Here is a 20312-nt window from a genome sequence, read left to right as displayed (position 1 = left end):
TCGTAAACGGGATTTTCGTGAATTTTTCCCAAATTGTGTCCTAACTTTGGAATAGGGAAGTGTCCTATTTTTTTTATTCCCTAAATCGTAATATTATTACTCCTGGAGTACGTATTTTACGATTTTATATTTTTGATTGACGATATCTATTTTTCGCGATTAAATGAAAAGTGAAAAATTTCAAGCGAGCGAAGACGCGACGGCTAAGTATGAATGCTGGGAAAATCCCGTGTGACGTCATTCTGGTTCCGGCTCCCCCTGTGTGAGGTCACCGTGATGCGAGGATATGAGCGTCGCTACGATGCAGGCTGCTAGCAGGTAGCGGAGTACCCTGGTAGCAACTAGCGCTTGGCTTAAATAAGGATTATTAACACCTTATCAAACGAATGAAACTTTATAAACTAAACTACGTACTAAAAACTCAACCGTATAGAAATCTATCACAGATACGACCAGTCTATGGGAGAATCGTTACAGGAACGAAATAATGTGGCTTTCATGAAAATTTAAAAATAGAATGAAAAGTTTAACTTCCAACAGCTAACACATAAATATCGTTTTGAACAGTTAATACACGTGGCAAAATCAAATTAAAACCATGATCAAATTATCACGCTATTTGTCCCGTAATTACCATATGTATGCTCTAATTGAAGTAAAAGCACAGTTTAATTAAACTGATGCCGCGGGTGGCTCAACATAGTTGAAAATATATTAATTAACAAATTAGATCATTTGAATTACCCTAACGCTACGTGTCTTGTTATTACTGCGTAGGTGGTTTCAAATTTTTCGTTAAAATAGTAAAGTTTATAGTACAAAGTATTTAAGTACTATAATTTATATAGTATAACTATAGTTTATATAGTATATATCAAGTGGTATAGATTCGAAAAATGACATTTTCGAAAAGTCGATTTTTTGATCCCAGTTCAGATTTTTTGATCCCAGTGGTATAGATCCAAGTTCCCCATAGAGGCAGCTGGCAACACTAAAATAGATAGACATTTTGGTGTTCTGACAACTTTTCCTAGGATTTCTGACGATTTCAAAGTGGTCGACTCCATGAATTTTTGTCGTATCTCGTCTCGTTCACCCCAAACATTTATATGAATCTGTCAGTGGTAGGCGGTGGGTTTTATAGAGAATAGACGATTTAGGACACATTTTAGAGTCAAATACTGCGTAGGAACCTGTAACAGATACTACCAGTTCATACTTAAGGGATAATCGTTGTAAAAACAAAGTAATGTGGATTTTATCGAATATTTCAAAATATGCCTAAAATTTTTATTAATAACGGATAACATATTAGTATCGTTTTTAGTAGTGTTTCAACAATTTTTCCTAGGATTTCAGAGTCAAAGGTGGATTGAATTTTTGACGCATCTAGTCTCGTTCATCCCAAATATTTGTATGAATCAGTCAGTCGGTGGTCAGAAGTGTGTTTTTCTAGTGCATTGATGATTTGACACTATTGGGGTCAAATACTAAACTGTGTGGGGAACAGTTACAGATACTGCCATTTTATATTTAAGGGAGAATTATTGTAAATACGAAATAACGTAATTTTTAACGAGACTTTCAAAATGTGCTAAAAATTTTCATTAGCAACCGCTAACATATAAATACCCTTTTGAAACTTTAATTCATGTGTCGTTATCAAATGAAAAACATGATAACAATATGATGCTGTTTTCCGTGTAATTTGCTATTGAGTGTTATAATTAAAGTAATAATACGGTTTAATGAAACTTCATGGTTGGCTCAGCATTATCGAAAAACTATAAATTAACAAATTAGATTACTATTATAATTATTATCATTAATATAAATTATCCTAACACTGCGTACCTATTTTTTTCTAAACTCCACATATTGTTATTTTCCGGCTCCCATGGCGACGGGGAAAAGCCCTCTCCTACCAAACGGAAGGTCGCGGGATCGAGTCCCGCCTCGGTATTCAGTGCCAAGGTGGTTTAAAATGTGTTTCGTATATAGCTAGTAAAACTTGGATTCTCGACGCATCGCATGCTCTGGACTCGAAAAATGACATTTTTGAAAAAATGGACAACTCATGACTTTAAATGCTTTTCCTGCGGGAGATCGCGATGTATCCAAGGCGTCCGGCATTAGGGCAAACTCGTGGCCAATTGAATCCTTTGGATCTAAGTTTTGTAGTGTAAAATCAAAAGCGTTTTCGACCTAACCATCATAAGTAATGTCGGTTCCTTCTGGTATCAGCAATCTAGGGTTAAAATTTAGGAACGCAATTCTTCTCCGCTCTATAAATGCTAGTAATAGGGGTACGCATCGGGATACAAACTGTTCGCATAAGATAAATATTTATTATTTTTGAAAAAATCGGTTATCAAAGGCATATTTCAAAATTATTCATTACATTTTGAACCATCAGCGACCTCCGGGATAGCGGGCCATGTCGCTAAGAGCTCGCTTCGAGGGAAACCAGCTCAGAGGTAGGCGGCCCTTCGAGAATGAATGGTACGAATTAATTCCCGGTGGAAGAAACAAATTAAAAACGAACGAAAATCTTTTTTTTTGTTCAAGAATGGCAGTAAATTGTTGGCACGGTGGAGTTATGACGTGAAGGGATCGGTTTTATATTTCGAGCGACAATCGAGATGAGAGTAGCCGTCCAATTGCCAATTGAAGCCGCAGCCGAGTGATAGAGAGGCGATTATTTTTTGGTCCCGAGAGTGGAAGAAATACGGCTTCCTCGGCACTTTTGGGCCGGAAGAGAGGTTTCAAGCCCCAACTGCCGACTTCGTAAAAAATAAAAGGATACACGCGAAGCGATGCTTCATGCAAAATTGATAATACTCATGATGGAGTGGCGCGTTATTGCACAAGTGTCGCGCGTATCTGAAGCCTCTTTTTTTCCCTCCACCCAGCTCGGAGGGGAGTAAACGGCCTGTCGACTGAAAGTAGATGTCGGATTAATGGCAATCATATCGGAAATTGAATTTAGGCGTCTGATGGCTATCGACTCAACATTGGGAAGAGTGGCGAATCGCAACTGGCTTTAACGACCGCGTCTAGCTCGAAATCGGCGCAAAACCAACGGCCGTACACAAGTGAACACATCCAGAGACCGGAATTAAAGTAAAACTGGGGTAAAAATAATTCTGGGTGAAATTGATGCAATTTGCAGTAAAGGAAGATGATGAAGCGGGAGTATGGCATGGTATGGCATTTTAAGGAGGCGATCGACCGAAAAAAGGGCACATCTACATCTACATAATACCCCGCAAGCCGCCTAAAAGGCGTGTGGCAGGGGGTGTTAGGATACCAGCCGTTTACAACTGAAAAAATGAAGTGCTTTAACGAAGTTGGGACTAGCATTTATTGAAGTCCTTTATGGTTCGGGGTAAAAACGAATTCCCATATCTATCTGTTCGGCAAAACATCTCCCTTAATTTATCGCTTCTTTTGGACCTGGAAATATAGTGTGGCTCTAATATTATGTTCTCCGTGTCGCTCTTAAAGATATTCATTCTAAATTGTTCAAGCAATCTAAGCCAAGCGCGCAGCCTCCGAAAAGGGTAGGTATTGAAGGATGGAGAGAAACCCGGCATTGTTCTGCTCTTAAAGAAAGACACCAAGGGGACCAAGGCTCGACGTCCCATCCGACGGATAGAGTGCTGTGGAAAATCCCTCCGCCAACCATTCAAACAAAAATCGGAAGTCACAGAATAATATCCACCACCGTCGGAATTTGAACCTGGACCCACAGGGTAGGAACACTCTTCTCACTAGACCAACCCGATCCCCTGCGGCGGAAGCCACGAAAAATTCGGTCAACAGAAAAACATGGAGCGATAAGAAAGAAATGCATCGCGGAACAAAAAGAGTACTTATTTTGTAAATATGTCGAAACGTGCAGCTGATAACTGATCACTGAAATTTTCACACTGATTACGTAATACACGGCATAAGAAAAAACAAATAACAATACTGTACATCACATCTACGAAGGAACTTAAGGACAGGAAAAAAATGTCCAGCTAAAACGACTACGCTGGAAAATTTGAATTCAGAAGAATTTTCTATATTAACGAGATAGGTACTCACATAATTTAAAAAATAAGAAGCAGAGTAAAATTTTCGCCACGGAACGCCGAAATTTCCTTATTGATCGATAATACATAATCTTTATAACTGCACTCCAATTTTCTGCGTTATTCAAGAATTTTACTCAACATGCCATGGAGAATGAATGCGTATACACGCACAACCTCAGAAATGACTTCAAATACAATGATGGAAAATTATATTCCGCCCCAAAAATCACAACATAACAATAGCACTAGTTTTCGGCTCCACTCCGTGAATTCACTTCACGTTCAAATGAAAAAATGTCATTTTAAAATATAATTTTGTAAGAAAGTTTTCGTCAGTTCGTGATACATACCGGTCTCATCTAGCTGCAATATCTGCACCAAAAGGTGTCGCACCGCGAAGAATTCGATCGAAGAAAATTGCGCATGTGAAATTACAAATGTTTTCATTTCATCAGTGTAAATCGCCTCGTCGAGAGAAATCGTATTAATTTCAAATAAACTTTCAAAATCAACATCAGAACTCATGCAAAGTGTGCATGAGTTCTGATGTTGATTGCACACCTTGAAATAACCGCGATCATTTGGGATCCGGTACAGAAAGACTTAATTCGTGAACTTAATGAAATACAAAGGAAATCTGTGAGCTCCGTCAAAAACCACTACCAGTACACAGAAAGCCCTACAAGGTATTTAGATTAATAAGGTAGGGAGCCACTTGAGACTCGGAGGCTACGTGCAAATGTAAGAATGCTGGAGCTAAGAAGAGATATTTTCAATGTAGCACAGAGAACATAATCTGAGAATCTCACTATTTTTCTCGGTTCGACAGAAACGATAAATTAAGATAATTTTGCAGGACAAAGAGATATATGAAATCGTTCTTTCCCGAAAAATAAGTAAGTGGCTAACATAAATGCTACAACGGACTCAGCAAGCACATTTCATTTTTTTTAAATTCTTTATTTTCTTCTTAACGGCTGGAGTCCTAAAACCCCAATCCACACAACAATTGAGGCAAATTTTGGGGTGGTACACATATATATTTAGATGTAGATCAGTGTGAAATCATTCACAAGACGCAACTGAATTTCATCGTTAATAAGTAATTTTACATTCTTTACATAAAAAAGCATTCAACAAGATTTGGGAAGCTTATTTTATAGAATCAACATACCTCATACCATTAGAGCTAAATTCAAAAGAAACTTCGACAGCAACATATAGCGTATGTAAGATAGGTTTTGGAGATAACAGAACCCGGCTGGAGCAAGCAGAAAAACCGCTTTCGTTGAATGTTACCACCTAACCAAATTGCCGACTTATAACAATATTTCAATAACTATAAAATTGTCATAAATTGATTGATAGCTTTTCAAACTATAAAATTTTTGCCGATAATTATCATGCGCATCTGTGTCGGAAAATGCAAACAACTTTTATTATTAATCGAATCGCTTTAAATACACAGGATTCGAGCAGAGGAGGGAAGTAACCCACGGATTTGAAATAATAAACCTAAAATATTCTTTTCCATTTATGATGCTGATTGCAAATCGATATATTCTACAGATATTTAGAATAGCAACACTGCTATTTTTACTACATCTATTCCATACCTGTGTATGAGAGGAGTAAGAAGGAAACGATGGACCGCATCATCTAGGCTACGTTAGTCTTAAACAACTAAAACAAACTATTCGCCGCCAGCAATATTAATTTCGGGATAACAGAATTGCAAGTGAGGACTTACGTATGGAGCGACCTGCTCTATGGTAGTGAGCCCAGGACTCTTAATACGAGAGAAAAGTAAAGAATGCATATGCATTTGAAGTACAATGCTACAGAAAAATATTGAAAATATCCTGGTTGCCAAGAGTCTCAAACGAGGAGGTATTTATAAGGATAGGGGAAAGACGCTGTCTCATTAAAATGCTAAGAAGAGAAGGGACACTTGGATTAGTCATGCACTCCGGGATTAAAGCTTGGTCAAAACCATAGTGCAAGGTGCAAAAAAGGGAAAAAACTATTATGGTAGAACTAGACTAGAATCTATGGAACAGTTTAGGAGGTAAGGACTTACGGGTGTATTTGTCCTTCAACGACCAAAGTTAGACTGCCCACAACACAATTATGTGGTCATGTTTTGCATATGTACCAGGCGCCCAAAAATAAAAGTCTGCCAAAACAACAACCACAATATCTGCTTCATTTACGGATTTATTACTGGGTCACTTGTTATTGCATTTTGAAATATACTTTGATAGGAGCAAAATTCGTTGAACGGTAATCTCATCTTCGACAACCTAGAAGAGATGTTACGTTAGTAAAGCAAATACTTGGTAATTCTATTTAATTTTTTCAAACCACCGTCGTTTACCATGGAACCCCGTCATCACGTACAGTGGCGGAAAAAATTAACGCAAAGCTCTAAATGGGGAAAGCTCAAGAACTATGGATTTGAATATCCACGTCTTCCAAAATGTTGTCCACTTAATGTCCTCTAGAAATCGTGGATTTGCAAACTACATACCCCTCGTACCGCAGAAATTCTATCAAATGCGTCGCATTAAATTAAGACGCAAAGGATCCAGCTATGAATTCCCACTCAAAATTTTCGAGTTATGGTTTCGTCCACCACTTAACATAAAATGGAGTTTACTCTCGTCGAGGTATCTGTGAACACAACCGATATTTTGGACATTGAAAGTGAATAAGAGCGCAATCGTTCCAATGGTATAGTGGGTTAAGTATCATTCAACGGAAGAGCGGTTTTACGGATCAAATTTTGGTGATGATGATTGGGTGCCGCCTTTTCTGATTCTCATTTAACGTCAGGTTATATGATTTCGTGTTAGACATTCAAATATAAGCATAGGTACGTCTATTAAAAGTTCAACAGATTCGGGCGTTTTATGGTGGAAGTTCGACATATTTAACGTCGCCGCCGCCGACGTCGACATTTTTCGGAACTTTGATACCTCGCAGAACCTCGCATGAGGTTTAAAGGATGTCGCATGACTATTGATTCTAAATAACGTATTTATTTGTTGAAATTTAACCCCTACCTTGTATTGCCAATGTCAATTGCCAATGTGGACTGTCGAGAAGAATTTGAAGACCTTTTCCGCGTCATCTAATCCTTATTTCAGTACCCCTAACATTAACTGAATGTGAGATGAATCACGGCTTCTGCTTCCTCCTCAATTTCTAGGGAAATTTCCACTATGTTCGTCAAAGCGGAGCAAAATCAATATTTAAGCCACCTTCATTTATTCATCCTTCAGCCAAATTCATTTACTTGCCTCAGAGGAATTTATTCTCTGCTTTCCATTCAGTATTGCCATGCTCTGATGCAATATTCTATTTCAAGAAATATTTGCCCGTTAATCAACTTGTAATAACTGAAAATGCTTCCACTGCAAGTAACTTCGAAGCTGAAATCATTTAGTTATAAGAAATTTTTGATGCCCAAATTGAGATACAATGATCTATTTCATATGGTGACCAAAGGATTTATCAATTCGGTCACTGACCAATTGTTCTCGTCATATTTATGCTGAAATCAAAGGTGAAAATAAACCTTTATGAGCCTCATAAATAAATAAAACTTGAGAGGAAATCACATGATCTCCGAAAACCCATATTTGAGCAAGAAAAGATATTAAAAAGAGATTGATTATAAAAGAAGTATTGAAATAAAAGATGGTAGAAAAATATTTTAGTGCGTACGTCGCGTTTCGCCTCAAATATGGTACAGTGAGCCGAAACGCGTCGTAAGCATTAAAATATTACGGAAAAATGTCACATCTTTTTTTAAATAGGTCGAACTTCCACCATATAACGCCCGAATCTGTTGAAATTTTAATAGAAGTATCTATGTTTAGATTTAAATGTCTAACACGAAATCATATAACCTGACGTTAAATGAGAATCAGAAAAGGTAGTAACTGTGATTTTTATCCATAGCCAGGTTAACGAGATAACTTTAAATATGAAAGAAATGCTATCAGCTGAAAATTGACTTGCTCAAAATTGACTCCATGGCTCAGTAAAATCCAGAAACTACATTTTGTTTGTAACATTTTTTTTCCGTACTTATCGATATATGATTAATATTTGCTTAGTTAAGCCTTAATAGAACCCATGCATGGATACATTTTACATGCATATTTTAGCCATTATCTATTGATTCTTTTCAATCAATGATCAATTTTCTCTTAATCAAGCGGAATATTTAATAGGTCAAATCATTATTCCCCTCCCTTGTTTTAAAGCACAAAAGTTTTACCATACTGTCACATGCCTTTCGTCTCCTTTCACGTGTCTCAATTGTTTCATGCAAAGCATTTATTATCAATAACTCAATTCGTTTACTTTAATGTTAGAAAAAAACTTCAAATGATACCAATCCAACCGTTCCACCCGTGACACGGGAACGTCCCAAGTGAAGCATATGATATAGAGAAGGAGGCGCGACAAGATACTTGTTTTTTCCTCAGTCAACAAAGAGTCTTTAAAAGTCACTAAATTTGATTGCTCCGGGCTGATGGCGCTATATCTAGGAATTAGATGATACCAGATATAAACACACGATAGAAATGCATAGGAATGTACCCAAGCCTTTTGTTTGAACGTAATGATGACGTTCTATGACGAAACCTTAGTCGTTTACATAAATTATATGGAGTTACCAAGCACCTGTTTTGAAATCAAAATGACTAGAATAATTCCATGCAATCAAACTTGAGAGCACTACTTTATCAAGTATTAATCATGTAAGGAGTTCTTCCTGGTTATTCAATGGTCGTACATTTCACGCTGAGCGATTTATGACATAGGAAAATGCTAGTTGTTTCCTCAGCACACAAAGAGTCCTTAAAAAATCACCGTATTTGATCGTCCTGTGGAAATAAAAATGAGGATGTTAGGAAAAGGGCTGAGGTAAAACACGAAGGGGATTGAGTTACGCTAAAATAGTTCGACGTGGAAGGATAGGAAACTTTGCAGGACTGTAATATGAATGATAGAAATAAAGACCTCGTTCAGAATAGTTTTGTGATCCATAAAAAATCTTCGGGGCCCGAAGAGATTGTTTATCTCCACCAGGGGCTCTGCTCTATCCGGACAATTGGATTAACGGGTAACAGGTTCAAAAGCACAATGGTATGAGTGAACAAGTCAAAAGGTAGGCTCACACGATCAAAGCGCGTGGTGGTGGGGGTGATATGTAAGCTGCGACGGGCCGCATGGCACGAGTATTCATCTCGGACCCTCGCTCGGTCGCGGGGCAGGTTTGGAAGGGGAGAAGCCATCTTTGCATCGCGAGATGGTTGGCGTGGGTTTATAGGGAATAAAAGACAGAGCCACGGGGACTTCAAAGAGGAGGCCGCATTCCATTCAAGGTTGATTTATGTTGCTCATCACCAACTCAGCTATTTGGCAATCAAATTTGGTGATTTTTACAGATTGTTGATTGAGAAAATAACAATAGGATAGTTTCTTTCATCAAAGAAAACGAAGGCATTGATTGCAATTCATTACCCAGCATACAAATTATTTGGTTTTATAAATCCCAGTTTAGACGAATGGCAATGGTCAATTTTAGCCGCATTTGAAAAAGGCCAGATTGGCGCCCATGCGATGCCACTCCCCGAGACGTCACAGGGACCTAGTTTCTATATGAGTGGATAGGAGTTTTACATCGTCTGAGATTACCAATTCATGCATGAGGCACAGAACTCAGGGAAACATCTCTTAATAATCACCCTTTAAAATTGCCCAAGGTCGGAAAGTTTCCTTCGTTCGATATGGTAATAAAAATCCTTATTTAAGCCAAGCGCTACCTGCTAGCAGGGTACTCTGCTACCTGCTAGCAGCCTGCATCGTATCAGCGCTCAAAGCCTCGCCTCAAGGTCACCTCACACGGCGACATCTGGAACCAGAAATACGTCACACGGGCTTTTCCCAGCATTCCTACTTAGGCGTCACGTTTTCGTGCGCTTGAAAATTTTCACTTTTCGTATATTCGCGAAAGAGAGATATCGTCATTCAAAAATCTAAGAGCGTGAAATGCGTACTCCAGGAGTAATAATCTTTCGATTTAGGCAATAAAGAATTAATAGGAAACCACCCTATTGTCTTGCCGCACCTCCCCCTCTACATCATTGATTCAACTTTTTGGCTTGGGTCGTTTCTACGTTGCGGACAGAGCAGTTAGATTCGTATCATATATTTCATATCATATCATAGCTTTTCAACCGGTTTCCAAAAATGTCCGTAAGATGGTAATAAGTGCAGAGCTATCCATTTATTATTTTATAGTTTTCCGCGACGTTCTGTATTCCTGGATGTCTCCATATTTTGGAATTTTGCCGCGTTGATTGTAAGGGGTTGCCCGGAGTTTCGAGGGAGAGGCACCTTTATCTAGAAGGCGTCTTCACTTCTAGCTGAAGATGCCTGATGGAATCCCGGTGAAACTGTCGTCAACTTCTGATAACAACCTGGGATCATTTAGTGAAATAATCTATTCAGATCTGACAGACGAGAATATGATCAACAGAGACTGCGGGTACAACATCAGCTACATCACCTCCTGAAAATCAAAGGGGACTGGCGGCCAATTAGGATACGCTGAGAGGGCAAACGCTCTTAACGACGGAAATTTAAATGCATAAACCACGAGTCACGAATGGAATGGCATTGGATTCCTTAATCCCTGAGAATGATGGGAGAGTTGCGCATCAAAACATTGGAAAGAGATATGGAGGACCTTACCTGGTGTGAGATCCGAGAAATTTTCACTGCCTCTGACGAACAACGCGGCGAAAACCCGGAATATGGAGACACGATCCATTTATTCTCTATATTTGCAAAGTAGCGATGCATAGTACTGAAAAGTTATAAAGGTGATAGATCATACCATCCAGTACATAAATTTTGGTAATTCAAGTATACCAGGGCATAACCACGGTGATAACCTTACGGAGCCACCCGCAAAGCATACATTGTGCGAAAAATCCACAGAAAAATAACCATTCGCCTTGACCGGGATTCGAACCCGAATTTGGTCGGGTGCTTTAGCCAGTTAAATTACTGAGACGCCCTTCATTCCTGTGGAAATTTGATGACTATACTCGAGATGGTGGTATGGACTGCTGAGTTGACAAATATTCGTTAAAAACGGAAATTATATCTTATTTATTTGTAAAATCGGATGACTCTGCTCGCCATTAACGTGAGTGGCGACCTTAGTGGACCTATTTAAATGCGCCGTGGGTGATAACGCTTACAGTGGCCAACTTGAGAATTCCCTCTTGCAGTATTGGAGGAAATTCAAGCATAGGAGGAACGCTGGCATGCTGCCCACAAAGAGGTGCGTGGCTCAAACTTTTCTCTGCTGAGTGATATTTTCATTCCGTCCTTCGCGTCCAGTTTCAAATGAAATACCAGCCGTTCCGCGGCGGATGGAAATCAACATGAAAGACGCATTCAAGCTTCATCCACCCAAACGTATCCACAGCGATGCCTAAATATGATCAAACGGGAACTGCCATTTATATTTCAATTAAACATCGCACGAATGAATTGGACATTTTAACAGAAATGTGTAAATGAAATGATTAAAATTAAAATTCAAGTAGTTGTACATAAATCTCATGAAACGAGCTTTTTTCCAGTCCACCTGAGAGAGTTGTATAGGTAATGTAGTTATTCATATGCGAAAATGTAAGAAACAGCATTGGAAAATAGTTTCCGCGTGGATCTGGTTTGTAACACACAAGAGATTGCTATTTTTCCGCATCTTAATTTCTCTGTAAAGGAATTTTTTTCCTGTCAAGGAATTTTTTCAAGATACAAGCTGGAAAGATGGAGCTTTTTCATCTCACCATACATTTTTGCTGGTATCCGATGGAAATTATGCGGGAAGTGAAAGCAAAAGGCTACTGTCATGAATGAAGACAATATCAGCAAACTAATAATTCGTCCAGACGACAGGATGTGTTACATTTGATAAAAAAAGGTCACACTAATTAATGCTTTGCAATGAAAGATTTAAAAATCTTACTTTTTCGGGCCATTTCTGTCATAAATCTAATTTATTATCAATGAAAAGGTGGTAGAAAGAAAAATATATATCTATACTTACTAGACTGAGAATGATCATTGCTTTGAAAATATGGTATTTTTACAATCATGACAAGTTCCGTTAAGCAGCGACGCGTATGATTCAAAATAATATGCTAATAAAGCTACAACCGTTTTTGATATTGGGTTGAATATATTCAATGCAAGTTATCTAAAAAGGGAGTAAATTTTTAGACTAACATGTACATAAAAGAAACTTAGCGAACGCTATAAATTTATCGCAATAAATTAACTGGTCTCAATACCAAAATCAAATTATACTCCGTGGGAATATTTGGACAGCAGTTTCAACCATAAATGAGATTTAACTCATTGGTAAAACGAACGTCTTTAATTTAAGGCTCACATGTGATGCAATTAAAGTTGAGGCAAAAACAAAACCTTCGCAAACCTTCGTCGATTGTAGCGCTAGAAATAGTTCTTTTCCCATTTAAGGGATAAATAGAGATGCATTGAAAAGTAAGGTATCAAGTTAACCCTTAATCGGTCAATAATTCAAATTTTGAGGTAACATATTCTTTTACGCTTAAACATAGCAAGTAATATTTCAAGGACAGCACATATTAATTTATTTGCAAAAATATTGATTAATTAATATTGATTATTAAATTACGCTTTGAATCTCCTGGGACACATTGTCCATTTTGGCTTAATAATTAATTTGCATTGGTGAACAATAAATTCAATGGAGACTCTATTATAAACATAAGAAAGATCGGTATGGGCTTCCCCCGTCCATAAACAAAAAAATACCCTAGCGAAACTTGTTAATGATTTGCGAGGTAATGATACGCTCGCTGTCAGGTGAAGCGTCAACGCAGATAGGAAAAACTACGAGAGACGGCGAGTATTTTCTATGACTTTATAACAATTTTTTCCTCCGAGAAACCCTGCCTGAAGTGCTTAAAAATATGTAGAGATCTATTATGACAGCCAGGTTGAATGGTTTACTCATCGCACGAGAAACAGCGGCCAATTAAGTGTTAATCAAAATCGAACATCAATGAACTGGTATTTTGTATCGCATATAAATATTGTATTGTATTTATTCATTATTATTACAAGTATTTAAATAACTGGTATCTGAAAATGCTTTGCAAATTTTTGTATTGATCCATAGACAAATTTTTATTATAACCAGCCTCGTAGTTAGTATTCACAGCAATCATCCATTAGGTAAATTATTTCAAAATCAAGAATTTTCCTTGAGGTCTTTATGATACGAATAAAGAACATGCAGCCTAAGACGAGAAGAGATACTCCAGAAAGAAGGAAGGAATAGCTCGAGGCACGAAGAGGCTTGGAAGGATAGCCAAGCAGAGCTCACTCATTACTAATCATTTCTGTCTTCATAATGTGTCGATGGTTACATAAAAAGCAAGTTTGTTAATGGGAAGACTTCTTAAGCCTAGTTACCAAGATCCGCGCCTTTGTGGCTGCGTATTGCAGGACGAAGCCAGATGCCTTTACTAGAGCTCTCAGCACGGAAAGCATCACACAGTAGTTACCTCACAGCGTTTTGCAATTTAGTCTCGGATATTGTGCGGTGGCTTACGGAATGTTTGCAAACCGCTTTTCGCGATCACCGTGGTTATTTGAAGCCTGCGCTATATAATACCAATATTCGCATACCACATTCGCATTTCCCCATTAACTATGGTTGGCATGGGACGAAATTAAGTAAAGTTTTAACCGATCTTGCCTGAAATTGGTAATTAGCCTTAGAGCTTCGATTTAGTTGTGGTTGGATGCTTTTGATAGTTCAAAAGGTCCTCCAAACATTAGACAAGCTGATCCTAAGAGCGGCAGAAAACTGATTCACCGTCGACAAAATCGTGTATTGTCGACAAATTAATCAAATAATATAATCATATGGCTTATAAAAAATAAATATTCAATAAAACTGCAATATCCGGAACCGGCCTGCATCAACCTGCCATAAATATGTATTATCTCCTTTAGTATTAGTGATTTGAACTATACTGAGCAGTAATAACAGCGTAATCAAGATTTGTGGCCTTCCACTCGCGTGCTGAATTTCATAACTCAAAATTATTCACCTCCAACACCAACCTTCCTTCTCCACGTATGTGTTTTAACATTACATCGGTAGGAAGGAGGTTGACCATGTCCCCGTCCCTGCATGGTGGTTCAAGAATGATATTTTGAAGCTTAAATGATCTCCAGGAAGTATTTCCTTACGTCTTTGTCCACAGTATGGCTGTTTGAGAATGCGCAATGTCGAATCGGAGGCCAGGTACGAAGGATGCCAACTCAATGTCGCGCCACACCCATCACTAGTGGGCATCGCACCTGTGGACGAAACCCACGCGGAAACGAGAACGCGGTGCAAGCCATCTCATTATAATTTCATACAGGATGATGCGAGCATAAATATAAAAAATTCCATGGCGACATATTCGAAGACTTTCCAGCATTTGGTTATTCTGTCCGGTCGTTTTCACTGTATTACATTTTCGACTATGTAGGATAAGAAACAAATAAACCAGAGAATATTCTCTGCCATGTGAGAGAATCAAAGAGGTACAGACATACTGATGCAATGGGAACGCTTACATTTTTGGTGAAGGGAGTGGGTGTTGGAGGTCGAGAATGTTGAATTATGAGACTCAGCAGGCGAGCGGGAAGCGCATTAATCGCTTTACAAGTGGTGTGGGTTCGCATAAGAAATGAGAAGCATCTTATTAGGCTATCATTACTGTTCCATATGGTTCACTTCAGTAATCTTAAAGAAGCTAAGACATATTTCTGTGAGTTTGGTCGGATATTGCAGCTCTAAATGGATAATTGTTATGAGCAAGTTATTTTATTTATTTTATGATTGATCAGTTGAAGCAAACGATTATATCCAAAGTGAAAAAAAGTTTCCTGCTGCCAACTGCCAAGAAATGTTCCATAAAATTAGTTTAACAGCAGGCAGTCAGTCACCGTACTTCGTATTTCACTTCAAGAAGTAACCTAAGGAAGTTAGTCCATTGTGGTTGGCGTTATTTTTTAAAGCTTTGATCACCTCTTAATAAATTTCCTATAGACACTATAACATTTTATGAGGTCTTGTGATATTTGAGTCGCAGTGGCAACCATTTTTATTGTGTTTATGATTTCATATATTTTTAGGTTACGGAAAAAAGCCGATTGATCCCAAACAGGAATTTAACTAAAGGTAACTCATGTTCCTCGTTTTTATCACAGTGAAATTTTGTACAAATCTCTTTTTCTAAACAAGTCAACGAGTAATAAATAAATAAATAAGTAGATCTCTTTGGCTACCTGAAGCTTTAAGTGTGGCCTACTCTGCAGATAAACGTTTAACTAAGACTTTGAATAGCCTCCGATCTTTTCCGCCTCCAAAGTGGAATTTTCTGTTACTGTAAATGGTAAGATCGGACGTTTTCACTGTCAGATATTTTTTAGTTCAGGATAAGGAATAAATGTACCAAATAACAGCTTCTGTCTTGCGAGAGAGTCCAGGGAGTACATTGTCAACAGGCATAAGAAAGAGTTGTCGAAGTCTCTCAACAATGAAGAAATACAAAATATAATCCAGCCAACTCGCAACTTATCCCATAAAAAATAAATGCGATAAGTACCTTCAAATTCAGGTGAGTTTATTTTCTTGAGTGGAGTTTAGGAGTCCAGTTCTCAACCAATGAATTTCTCACCACCTAAAATCCTGGAACAAATGAAAGAAAAGTTAGTGATGAGATGCAGAGTAGTTGAAATTACTCATCGTTAAAACTTTTATAGAACACTTAAGAAGAGGCATTACTGCCGCTTTACCAGTCGTATTTTCATCATTTATTATTACGTATTACTGAATTGAAACTTAAGTTATCACTTCGAAATTTCAGGGTTTACAGAATAGGCCCTTGCCTGCATCACACATTTAAAAAGTTATAAATGAGAAAATATTGACGAAATATTTTTAAATTGTAGTCAGAGGCAAACTTTGACAAGGGTTTGTTCTGTGTACCCTAAAAATGTCAAATATATAACTTAAATTTTAATTCAAGGATAAGTAACAAAAATAGAATTGACTGTTGTGAGTAATATGTCTTTTTAATGAATTATTTTCGAAATTGCCTCCTTGCAAAAGAAGCGCACATGCCGTTAGTATACATAAAGCACAGGCTCTGTGTCTGCAGCATGAAATGACAATTAACGCAAGAAACGCGGGAATGTAATAGGAAACCATTGCTCTGCTGGCTGTCCCAAAGTTTCTTACCATAATTATAGATACTTAAATATTTAAATTAAATTTTCCTCGTACGGGTGATCTCCACCATTTTTAAATCAATTTTTATTTATTAATTTTTCAAAGTCTCAAATAATTATATTATTCTAAGCAAGAGTTAATAAATGTATACTTTCGCCGTGCACATTGCAGGCACTTATATTCTTTTTCTGAACGTTTCAGCTTATCTTGAGAGAGCAATCCTCTCACGGTTGTGAATGTAATTTAAGATTAAATTTTAAAAAATCCACCTTTCTGCTCTCGTGAGTATCTCCCCACTCCATATCCACTCTACCGTTGTGCACCACGTGTTTTTTGTGTTCCATCTCTTTGTCTTACCTTCCATTGTGATACAATACATAATCTCATCTCCTATCCCCCAATTTCCCCGGTTCATACACCGTAAGATATACATCCAAAAAAGCATAAAATACGTTAGAAAATAAAGGCCAAATGGTAGGGCACGATGGAAAAGACTGTCCTTGAGACCTTCAACGGCACCAAAAATTTTCAATTTATGCCGATAAAGAATTGAGAAAACATCCAAGTGCCTATCAGAATATTCAACAAACTTCAGATTGAATGGCCATATTTCATGGAACTGTGCACCAACTAGGTAGGATAATGACAAAAAAATGTTTTATGACCCATATAATTATATTATTGACGACCTAGGCTTCGAAAAATTATGCAATCGTTTCAGGCATGACTTTGCGGAAATGCATGCTATACAATGCATGCTATGCATGCAATATGCATGATAAAATATAACTACAAAAATAATTTCCACCCTTCAATATAAATCTCCATTATCGACTATGGTGTCGACATTCTGTGTCATTTTCAACGTTTCAGTTTACGTCATTTTACCTTTAAAATGACATAGAATGTCTAAAAATGGTCGGAAGTGGAGTTTTATGTTAAAGTGTGGAAATTATGATTTGCAGTTCATATTTTATAATGCTGGAAAAATTACGCCATGTCCAATGTAATGATATATTGATGCATGATATAATTTTTCAAAACCTAGGACGGATAATTCAAAAAATCGTCGGACCATACACACATTCTTCTGTCATGCTGTTACAGCCCATTTAACATTTCATCTCATGTCTTTGTCTATAACTTGTGTATACTCTTGCCACTCTCGCCAGCCCATTCCCGCACCCATCCGCGAGCTCTCAATACCTCTATGCCAATACATCGCCGGGAGCGGAAAATTTGGCTGGCATATGACGACCTTAAGTGCCAGCCCCTCAAATCATGCGCTCAAAGATTTTCATTCCTTCGGAAACCCGCGACAAAGTCTATCCCTCGCAGAAAAGCGAAACGGGAATTGATCGCGATGCGACGCCGGAAGCCATTCCCGGCCCTGGAATGCCCTTCTCGCCGCAAACGACGGCTTGCACCCGCTCACCGCACCCTCCCCTACCGCACCACTTGCCGTGCGCTCTTCTGCGGTGATGGAGAGGAAACTGGTCTACCACCATCACCCAAGTCGTACAAATAATTCATGTCCCTACCTGGACGTTAGTACGCAGTTTAAAACAGTAGTGAATAATTCTTTTTCAGCCGCTGGAAAGGGGTCATCGGATTCTATATGTACCAGCGTTTTTACACCTTCGAGGAATAGCCATGTTCTATTTTAGTTTCTTCTAGTATGAATGGATTTATAAAAGAGAGTTTTAAGGAATTAAAAGAAAAAACAAATTAAAACCAGCTGCAATGATTAAAAATAGAAATATATGTGTAGTATCATTGAAAAAAGAATAAAAATTCGTGCCCTATGTTGGCAATGAAAGTATTGTATTAAACAACTAGTAATATTACTACTATGCTACGAAGTGATTATCTATATCCAGTCGTTAATTTTATTAATTACGTCTTCATTAAAAAATATATCTTCTAATTGTATAACAATGAATTTCAATGTTTTTCTCGCCAACCTGTCAAAAAATACTCACTATAAATGTAAAATAGGCTTTCAATTTTACCAGCACTAGGTAAAAGAGTTATTCGAAGAACACCAGACTCCAAGTAATTATTAATAAAGTCTTTGCACAATAACTAATAGTAAGTTTAAATAAATCAAATAGTACATTTCCCAATGAAAATTTCGACCTCCCTCAGGAGTTTCCCCTGTAATTAAGAATAAGTAACAACTTATTTTTGATTTTGTACAAATCTCTGAAAGTTAATGAAAGACCCAAATCAGGAAATGAGTTTTTGGAACCATTTTGGATAAATTTAATAAATTTTATATAAATATTTCAAATACATGGTAAAAAAGGATAAGAGAGAAGGGAAGGGGAACTGAGAGGCGGTCTACATCATAAAAATTCGTTATAAAGGTAAACTAATTTTTAAACACGGCAGAACACAAATTAAAGCTAATTTTGTGTCCATTCTAGACATTAAAGGGGGTTAAGGGCTACATCCCCACCCTCAGAGTTAACAGTTTGTCCAAGAGAAAATGATTAACAATTTCTTCTGACCTAAAAATCACTCGAAGCAGAAAAATATAAGATTCACAAAAAAGTACTCTTTTAAATGTTATGAACAATGACATATTAGCAACGCTGTGCGTATGTGGATGGATAATAACGCTACCAATAACGAAACTCTATGAAGTCCCTAAAATGTTTTCGAAAGGTTTGAAAAATTAGTAACAGCTCTTTTTCAGTGAGACATACGTGATTTAAACATACAGAATTTATAAAAAAGAAGTGTTTTAAAGTTCTCAAATTTTCTCAAGGTAAAATGACTTGTTTTTACGAGTTAAGGAAGTTGGTGCTTCGCTCCAACTCACTCAATACGCGAGCGTTTTTTGCTGTAACAGTGATGAAAATTTGAAATTAGTGTTTAAAGTTGAATTTTAATCTGATGTAGGTACCACTAAAATGATGAAGTAAAGTAGCTGTTCAATACGTTTTACTGCCTCCGTTTTCCATCATTAGTCATGCTTATCAAAACACCCGTGCACATTTTCTGGGTCGACAGAAGGCGAAGGTGTTTAAGATTAGCGGACATTTCTAAAGGAAATTAACATGATTTCCACGTTAATGCCACCGGCTTCCCTCATGTTCTTGGGGGATTGAAATTATCTCTTCTCAACATAGAAAGGCAATGGGACTCGGTGCAAGTCCCAGAAGACAACGTATCAAAACACAAAGGCCGCCGCAATAGAGCGCAGACAACAGAAGTAACATGAAGTAATGTCGTATTGTTTACAATTGGTGATTGCCTCATTTTCTTCTAAATAACCAATATGCTTCCGCCGTCCTATGCGCGTTTTAAGTCATTTGTTTGGTTTCACTTAGCAGCTAGAAAGGAAAAAGATCCCAACGACGAGGAGAATAAATACACGAGGTGATCTTGAAGGTAAACAGAAAATTATAACAGAGAACTCTACAAATCCACAGACGAAATAATTAGTACCTAATGGCAACGTAGCGATAAAAATGGTATACGGCGTAAGCGAAATGTATGACCTCTGGGCTGGCGCTATTTCATAGGTGTCCAAGAGAGAGGCAGTCGCAGAGAGTGTCAATGTAATTTTAATTGACACACCAAACATAATTGCTATCAGTGCATCCACTTAGGATGAGGAAAGGTAGGTAGAAAATAATTCACTTGAGATGAGCTTCAGTTCTTGCTAAATTCACATGGAGGCTCAAATGAAGGCTATAATCACCAGATTCCTACAGCATATATTCAAAAGAAAATGTTTAATAATGGTAGTGATCACTTCAGAAAGATATCAAGTCACAATTGAACAAAAAGCATCAACTGGCTATAAAATAACAAGTGTAAGAGTCATTGCACGGCTA

General features: G+C 37.6%; 1 protein-coding gene across 4 annotated transcripts in view; it reads right to left on the bottom strand.

The window, feature by feature from the left end:
• LOC124170556 (Ig-like and fibronectin type-III domain-containing protein 1) overlaps positions 1-20312 on the bottom strand; it is a 381562-nt gene that overhangs the window by 157795 nt on the left and 203455 nt on the right. For all 4 annotated transcript variants that reach the window (XM_046549349.1, XM_046549352.1, XM_046549351.1 and 1 more), the window contains one exon: positions 15839-15921. The gene's annotated coding sequence lies outside the window, so the exon portion shown is untranslated. The remainder of the gene's footprint in view (positions 1-15838; positions 15922-20312) is intronic.

Source organism: Ischnura elegans, chromosome X (genome assembly GCF_921293095.1).
Source record: "Ischnura elegans chromosome X, ioIscEleg1.1, whole genome shotgun sequence".
Taxonomy (NCBI): Eukaryota; Metazoa; Arthropoda; class Insecta; order Odonata; family Coenagrionidae; genus Ischnura; species Ischnura elegans.
Note: the sequence above shows the minus strand (reverse complement) of the source record. Positions and strands in the feature narration are given on the sequence as shown.